Below are 9,085 nucleotides of genomic sequence, written 5' to 3'. Positions count from 1 at the left end.
GACTTGTGGGCAAGTGGAAATTTCCAATAGGGAATTAAAGAAGATTCTTGAAGCTACGGTCAATGCATCACGTAAAGATTGGGCTAAGAAATTGGACGATACACTTTGGGCGTATAGAACAGCATTTAAGACTCCAATTGGCATGTCTCCATATCGACTAATATTTGGAAAGGCGTGTCACCTACCCGTTGAGTTAGAACATAAAGCATACTGGGCGACACACTTACTCAATTTCAATATGAGGGCAGCAGGAGAAAAGAGAGTTCTACAACTTCATGAGCTAGATGAGTTTCGTTTGAATTCATATGAGAATGCAAAGATTTACAAGGAAAAGACCAAGAGATGGCACGACAGGCATATAAGGGAGAAAGAGTTTGAGGTTGGTTAGCAAGTGTTGATGTTCAATTCACGCCTCAAGCTTTTTCCAGGAAAGCTAAAGTCTAGGTGGTCGGGTCCATTCACAGTGGTAGCTGTGTTTCCACATGGTGCTGTGGAAGTGATGTCTCAAGATCAACAAAGGAGATTCAAAGTAAACGGACAACGGTTGAAAGTGTATTGAGGAGGTGACTATTCCAATGAGAAAACAACCGTGCCACTTGACAATGTAGAGTAGCCAGGACAACAAAGTCTAGCTAAAGACTATAAATAAAGCGCTTATTGGGAGGCAACCCAATTTCTGAACCTTTTAGTTATTTTGTTTTCTGCATTGCATTGCATATAGATTTATTTTAATTGTTAGTTGCATTAGATTTAGGCACGTTTACATTTATACATTATCATCATCTGGTCATGTTTTCATTGCAGCCCTTAAATATAATGTTGGTTATTTCGCGTGTGTGGACTAAGTAACATAGGTTTTGGATTATTTGATCTCTACTATTTGATGATTGCCATATGCAAGAACATGACGTCGTGGAACACTCAGACCAACATCGACCAAAGGGAAAGCATGATGAAAAAGATTGTCTAGCCGTCACCTACAGTACCTTCCACAGAAAAATTCGAGGAGTACCTTCGTCCTTTTCCTCCCCATCCCCTTATTTTTTACTTATGTTTTAAGACATTGAGGACAATGTCTGGAACCCGCTTGGGGGTGAGACAACACTTTGTGTTTTTGGTTTTCGTATGTTTTCGTGTGTTATATTTTTATGTTAAAAAAAAAAAAAAAAGAAATTAGTTAACTTTTTATTTTTGTTTGTTTGTGTGCTTGTGTGGGTTGGACAATTTGGCTGACAATGATGATTAAATCTGAGATTTGGTGTTAATTTATGAACTGTGGATAGGGAGCATGCTAGACTGATTGAAGCTTGAACTTGCAAAATTTGATATTATATATGCACTGAAATTGAGTTGACATTGTGATGAAATAAGTTGATTCATATGCTTTATAGGTTGATTTAGTTGAACATAGACGCTTTATCCATACCATACAAATTATTTATCCTTAGACCAAATTTAGAACAATTTGGGGGTAATTTTGCTATTGTAGGAAGATACGGATATGGGCAAGGATTCCATGTGTGAAAACTTATGTGTGGATTGTCTTAGACTAACAGGATAAAATTGGGTAAAAGTCTTGAGTTGGAGGTTGATTTGATTGGATAAATGTATGATAAAGGGCATTGCACTAATCAAGGCATATATTTTGAAATTAAAAACTTCTCTCTAAAGCTTTTATGACTCGAGTAATTAAGCCTGTAAGGGTATCTTAAAACCTGATGCCCTAAAGTCATCTGACTTGGGAGTCATCGGCCTAAAGCTCGTTACAGGGGTTATTTAGAAAGCAATCAGGGATGAAGTTGCACTTGAAAAAAAAAAAATAAAACTTGTTCTCTTCGAAGCCTTTTTGACTCGGGTTATTAAGCCTGTAAGGGTGTCTTAAAACCTGATGCTCTAAAGTCATCTGACTTGGAAGTCATCGGCCTAAAGCCTGCTACATGGGTCATCTAGAAAGCTTAATGGAGAGAATAAAAAAAAAAAACTCTTAAAAATCAGAAAAAGCAAGTGCATGAAAAAAGCAAAAGCACTAATTGCCTTGTTAAGTCCGAACACTTATTCCAAAAAATTTGACTTTTCAATGAAGGATAATTAGCCTAGTTGAGTCCTAGCGGTTGAAGCAATCAATTAATTGAGAATCTTTGTTCATTGATGTATTAACTTGCAACTAGTGACGTCCACCTGAACTAGAGAGGGTAATGATAGTAATGAAAAATTCAACCTTAGATCACCTGCTGGGAATTGAGTGAAAATAATAAAGTTGGGGCTATGTGAATCTTACGAGAGATGAAAGAATATATTTGACCATAGAGGGTTGGAAATTAAAACAACTTGTGAAGTCATTAGTGTCTACTTAATTTTTCAAACACACACGTCGATTTTGCATTGGAAGAGTGAAAATTGGTTTGGTATTGCAACTTTGAAGCAGTTTATAGAGTTAATTCGGTGATCTCAAATGCTGTGGTAAAAAGTTGGACTGTCCAACCAAAAAATTTTTTTGCATGCTTGTATGTTTGTTGTTACTTAGATTTCAGTTTTGTTTGAGGACAAACAAAGATTCAAGTTTGGGGGTTTGATAAGTGTATTTTATACACTTATTCGGGGCTCTAAACTATATAATTTTATTGTTCTTTTGGCAAAATATGATCTAAATTTTATTTTATTATTTTTCTTAGGTAAAACTCATGTTTGAACGAAGAATTGAAGAAAGACACAAAAAGGGCGAAAAATGGAACAATCTAAAGTAGTGGACTAAGTTGGACGTTGGATGGAAGTTGGAGATCAAATTTTGCACATTAAAAGAATTGAAGACTTGAAGAAAAATAATCTATTACGTGGGCCTCAATTGGACTTGTCCTGGAATTCAAATTTAATATTATTTTGGACCCCTAATTGGGCTACAATAAGGGTTTACTTGTTGAGGTATATATATACAAACACATGTAGAAAAAAGAGGAGGGCAGCCTGGGGAAATAAAGACGTATACCTTGTCGGCCGTTGAATTGATATCGATCGAAAAAATTACAAGAGAGGGCAGCTGGAGGGATTCACATACATAAAGTTGTTGGTTGGAATTATATATATATATCTGTGCACACAACTTGAGGCAGAAAAAAAATCAGCCAAGAATATAATATTGACACACATATTTGGAGCTGCCCAGGGATTGAGAAAACGAGAAGAATTGCGGCTGGCTTATTATCTATTTATACAATTATATTGGCAGCAGCTTTGGAGGGCCAATTTAATGCACAGAAACCAAAGCCGAGGGAATTGCAAAACTGCCGACAGCTGGAGAAATTAAACAGAGGACTCAAAACAATAATTAGGCAACCTAGATTATTAGATTATGCACAAAATCTGAGAGAAGGAGAATTAATAGAATCTGTCGGCACTGAAATTTATTACATATCGCACGGAAATTGAAGCGGGAGAAGAGGCAGATTTGAGCAACACATACAAACACATAAGCGACTTCTTTTCAAGGTGCTTTGGCTGAAATTGAATTGTGGAATTAACAATAAAAGTGGCAGATTACATGGAGACGGACGCGCGGCAGAGAGAAAAAATTCCAGAACTTTTTTGGTGCAAATAATTCATCAAGACCGTGCCAAGAATTTGGAATTAACTATGTTTCGTCAATTATCGGTGATGTTGTTCCACTTTTATTTATTTCATTCTAGTATCATGTTTGGCTAATTCCTTTTCACATATTGGATGATGACAAAATTGTTTAATTTTTAGTTTTAATTCGAGACCTATGTTTTTATGTTAATTATTGCGTTGTGATTCCAATAATATGCTTAATTAGATTGTTCTAATGTTTGCGCACCATTAGGATGTTAAGTTGCTTTTTCGTAGTGTTGGAAAACTTACGATAGGTATAACACTATTATTGGGACACATGAACAATAAATATTAGGAATAATATTTGTGGCGTGTGTGATCTTATGTGATAATCCTAAATGTCAATGCATGGTTGTCATATGAAGTCGGACTAGGAATAGGATCGTCTCGTGGTAATCATAGGTTTATTATATCTTGGAAAAGAATAATAATAATAATGGAATTATCGATCGTCGCAATTGCATAAATTGAGATAATTATCACTGGTTGAGAATTAGAACTAAGAATTAATCAATAGCATCAGAATTCCAATACGTTCACACATTTGAATTTTTAAACCAATTTTAATTATTTTCACAAGTTTTAGTTATAAAAATTATTTAGCTATTCCTTCAATCGTCTTTTATTTACAAACACGAATTTAAATATATCAAATATACTAAAATTGATCTTTATTCCCTGTGGAACGATAACTCTCTCATCACGATTATTACTTGTACAACGAACCCGTACGCTTGCGGGATTTTGACTAACAATTTCCCACACTTGAAACAAACATTTTTACCTAAGAGACATTCTCCTTTGTGAGGTCTACCGCACTTAGGACAACGCCTTTCATCACTAACTCCTGCTATATCTGTTCTTCCTTTCTTTGGTGCATTATTCCCTTTTCCTTTGTCGGTATTCTGTTTATCAAAATTTCACTTCCTCTTACCTGAGAAATTTCGAACTTGGTAAGAATTTTCAATGTTTTAAGTTCTCTGATAAGAAATAGTCTGGGCTCGCTTCAGGACTTCTCGATAAGTACTCAGCTCGAGAACTGACACTATGTCACGAATATAGGGTTAAAGTCCACGCTCGAATCTTCTAGCCCGTTTTTTCTCGGTATCCACTAAATGTGGAGCAAACTTTGATAATTCCTCAAACTTGCGTTCATATTCTACGAGGGTCATGTTTCCCTGCTGAAATCTAAGGAACTCCATCTCCTTTTGATCTCTCACAGCTGCCGGGAAGAATTTTTCTTATACAAGTTCCTTAAATCTTTCCCAAGTTATAGCCTGTTCTTCAGCAGGTGTTAATAACCTAGTAGTCATGTCCCACCAATGGCTAGCCCCTTTTTTTTAACATAAACACTGAAAATGTTACCCTTTCAGCATCGTCGCAACTTATAAATTTAAAGATGCGTTCTAATTCTCGTAACCAATCCTCAATTGCTAAGGGATTCGTACTCCCCTCAAATGACGGAGGGTTCATTTTACGAAACTGCTCTATCATTGCAGTTCGATCCCTCGAGTTAGGTACTATTTGAGGTTGAATAATTGGTTTTTTAGGTTCCTGATGATCAACTGGTATTTGTTGATTTAGGGTTCGTTGCCTAGTCAAAGGTGGTGCCTGTTGTTGCTGTCCCAACTCCCGCATTACAGCAATCAGTTCTCGTGGAAAGTTTGCAACATTAACTTCACCACCACTAGAACTAGCATTAGCATTGCCGTGGTTGCGCTTTGGAGGCATTTACTTTGAATAATAAAAAAAATATTCATCCAGTTAAAATTACTTCAGAACGTAATACTAACTTTAGAAAAAATTTCAAAGGCCAAAGCAACTTTCCTTCATATATATACATTATTATTTTTCACAAACAAAAACCATGTTGAGGTATGGTACATACATTCAAAAGCAGAGGTACATATTACATCCTATTCTATTCCAAAAACCAAGATAGATAGGTAAGATGATATCTAATCTTCTATTTCTTCTGGATCCTCATCGGGGTCTTCCTCTGGGTCTTCTTCTCGGTCTTCTTCTAATGTGCTTTGCTCCGAACTATGTAGTAATGATACGGGAAAACTTTCATCTAGAACTCTCGAAAAGCACTTAGCCAACAGTCCCTTAACTAGCTTAGATTTGGTAGCTCGTAAATTGGTATTCATGGATAAGGTTATAGTCTTCTTAAAGTTTCACTGTAAATCATGGCTAGTCCCATAACTTTCTCGAAGCAAATATGTAAGGTCCTCATACGAAAGGTCATCATCAGACCATAGCACAATCTCATTTATGACTGAGGCCCAAGGTTATGGAACAGTTTCATATAACCTTTGTATCTTCACCTTATCTCTTAAGTTATGGTGTATCTCCCATAACATCTCAATAATACAGTCTAGCAGATCCAAATGTTGTTCGAGACTATGGAGCGGATGCATACGATAATTATAGTAAAATGCCAATAATATGTCTCGCTTCTTTGCAAAACCACAAGCTTCTGTCCTTGTGGGGGTTCTTACCATTCGTGCCATAACTAGGACAAACATTGATTATGTTACTCTACATGGTTCTCATAAATATCTAGATATAAGTGTTTATGAAACATGGTTCTCATAAATATCTAGATATAAGTGTTTATGACTTCATAATCTCAATCATGACTTGATTAAAAATATTCTCATATCCAGCCATAGATATAACAGTTCATTACATAAAAAAACTCATGAATTTAATAATAAATTTTTACCTTGATCGTTGATTGAAAGTGAGTTGCTAGCTTGCTCGATGATGAAGGACAATAACTTTCTTTTAAAAAAGTCTACAGAAAAGTAAACCTTGCTCTGATACCACGCTGTGACACCCCGAACTTAAGCTTCGAGGGTCACGTACTAAACATAATAACTTCTGCCTTTGGTACATGTAAATACTCTTAAATAGAAGTATTACATGTTAGAAACTTACTTTTCAATTTGGTAAAACAATTCTTATAAAATTTAATGGCTGGTAAAAGTGCATGCCAACATGAAATTATACATTACATATACGGTCTCGGCACTATCAAGATTAGTTGAGGCAGCAAGTTTGACAATTTTTATAAAATTCATCCCAACTCCGTTTTATATGAAATTTGTGGCATTAGAAAGATAATTTCAAGAAGTTTTCTATGTTAAAATATGAAAATTTTCCAAGATCATATGATATAGAAGTTTTACTGAAAACAGTGAAGTATTACACAGGAAATCCAGATTGACCCCTTGACGTTAAAACCTTGATAACTCAGGCCATAGATATCCAAATTGAGTGATTCCTTCTGCCATATTTAGAAACCTCAAAGAGGAAAACATACATATTTTTAGAGTCTCAAAAGGACGTTTATAGAGTTAGTAACATCATTTTGAAATTGACTCCAGAAACTATCCCGTTTCTGCCTTTTATCACTTGTAAGGAAAATAAACTACAAAAATGTATCTTAACATAACATGAAAGATATAATTACAAAATTTACTATTAATACCATATTACTTGAAGATCTTCGGTTGAGATGTAAATTAGAAGTGCTAGTCTTACTTCCTTCCCTTTTCTTTCTTATTTTCGGTTTTTGCTCTCTTTTTAAGTGTATAAGTGTTTTGTAAAATGAAGGAAATCTCTCTATGGCAATGGATATGGATGTATTTATATATTTATAAAGATAAGGATAAGGCTCGATTTTTTTTTTCTTCTTTTCTCTACTCCACCGCCTCACCCCTTTTCCTCCCATTTTTTTTTCTTACCTTTACACATGTTTAGCCTATTGTCCAAGTGTATGGTGATGATGGATAACAAGTGGGTTGATTATAAGGTAATAAGTGGCCTTAAAACCTAGTTTTACAAAGAAAACCTCTCATCTTTTCAACTAATATAATCTAAACCCTCTAACTTTCATTGTTAGCAAAGTGTACCCCAAATTGAAACTTGTATCCAACTTACATATTCAAAAAAATTGTAGATTGTAAAATAATTTAATCATTTGGTCAATTGAAGTCCTAACAAAATAATCCACTTCATTCAAATCCAAACTTGCCTTAAGTTTCGACTAACTAATAATCACTTCATGCATACACAACCTTTGACACTTCATGCCTACATTCATTAACTACCTCTAACATTAACCACTACAAAGGTGGTATCCCCTTTTACCTTATGGCCAAAAATAGTATTGAAAGTTAAATCGCTATCCCAAAGAAATTTAAACGAGCATAAAATTTCGGAGTATTACATTCACTATAAGTTGAGAATTACTGCTCGCCAGGAGCCTTTTGACCTGCATCTCTTTAACAAGTCTAAGACCTACCAGAAGGGCCTCGTATTCAGCAGTGTTGATCGAGGCTTTGAAATCGAACCTTACTGCGCAGTTTAGTTTGTGGCCTTCCGGGCTTTCCAAGACGATCCCTACCTCGGAGCCAGTCTCTCCTGAGGACCCATCTACGAACAGTTTCCATGTGGGGGGCTCGGCTGGTTCCATTGTCGCCTCCATTTCTGGGGCTTTGGAAAACTCAACCATAAAATCTGCAAGGGCTGGGCCCTTGATGGCGTGTCGAGATCGAAATAATAAATCGAACTCACTAAGTTCGATTGCCCATTTTAGCAGGCGTCCTGATGCGTCTATTTTCTGCATCACCTGCTTCAATAGGAAGTTGGTGAGAACTTCGATTGAGTGGGCCTGGAAGTATGACCTCAGTTTTCTTGAGGCTGTGATAAGGGCGAGTGTCAGTTTCTCCATGTCTGGGTAGCATTTTTCAGCTGGGAGAAGTGCTTTACTGACGTAGTACACTGGCAGCTGGCGCTTACTTTCTTCTCTAACTAGGACGGCGTTGATCGCCACGTTCGAAATCGCTAAGCATAGTAGAGCGACTCATCTAGTTGAGGTTTCGACAGGAGGAGTACCTCTCTGAGGTGTTTTTTCAGCGCTTGGAAGGCTTCCTCACATTCAGAATTTCATTGGAACTTCTTTCCTTACTTAAGCACATTGAAGAAAGACAAACTTTTATCTGTGGCTTTGGAGATGAAGTGACTGAGTGCGGCTATCCGACCATTGAGGCTTTGGACCTCCTTTGGTTTCTGAGGTGATCTCATCTCTAGCAAGGTTATTATTTTCACTAGATTTGCTTCAATTCCCCTGTGATTGACAATATATCCCAAGAACTGACACAAAGCCACTCCAAAGGTGCATTTGAGGGGATTCAACTTCATCTTATATTTTCTAAGTATTTAAATAGTTTGGTCGAGGTGACTTATGTGTTCAGCTGCCTTGAGGCTTTTGACTAATATGTCATCCACGTAGACCTCCATGGTTTTGCCAATGAGTTTGGTAAACATCATGTTGACCAACCTCTAATATGTAGCTCCGGCATTCTTCAATCCGAAGGACATGACTTTGTAGCAGTACAGACCTATGTCCGTAATAAACGACGTAGCTTCCTCATCAGGTCGGAACATGGGT

The sequence above is a fragment of the Olea europaea genome, chromosome 5, assembly GCF_002742605.1.
Source record: "Olea europaea var. sylvestris chromosome 5, O_europaea_v1, whole genome shotgun sequence".
NCBI lineage: Eukaryota > Viridiplantae > Streptophyta > Magnoliopsida > Lamiales > Oleaceae > Olea > Olea europaea.
The sequence above is the reverse complement of the archived record's forward strand: the minus strand, read 5'-3'. Positions refer to the sequence as shown.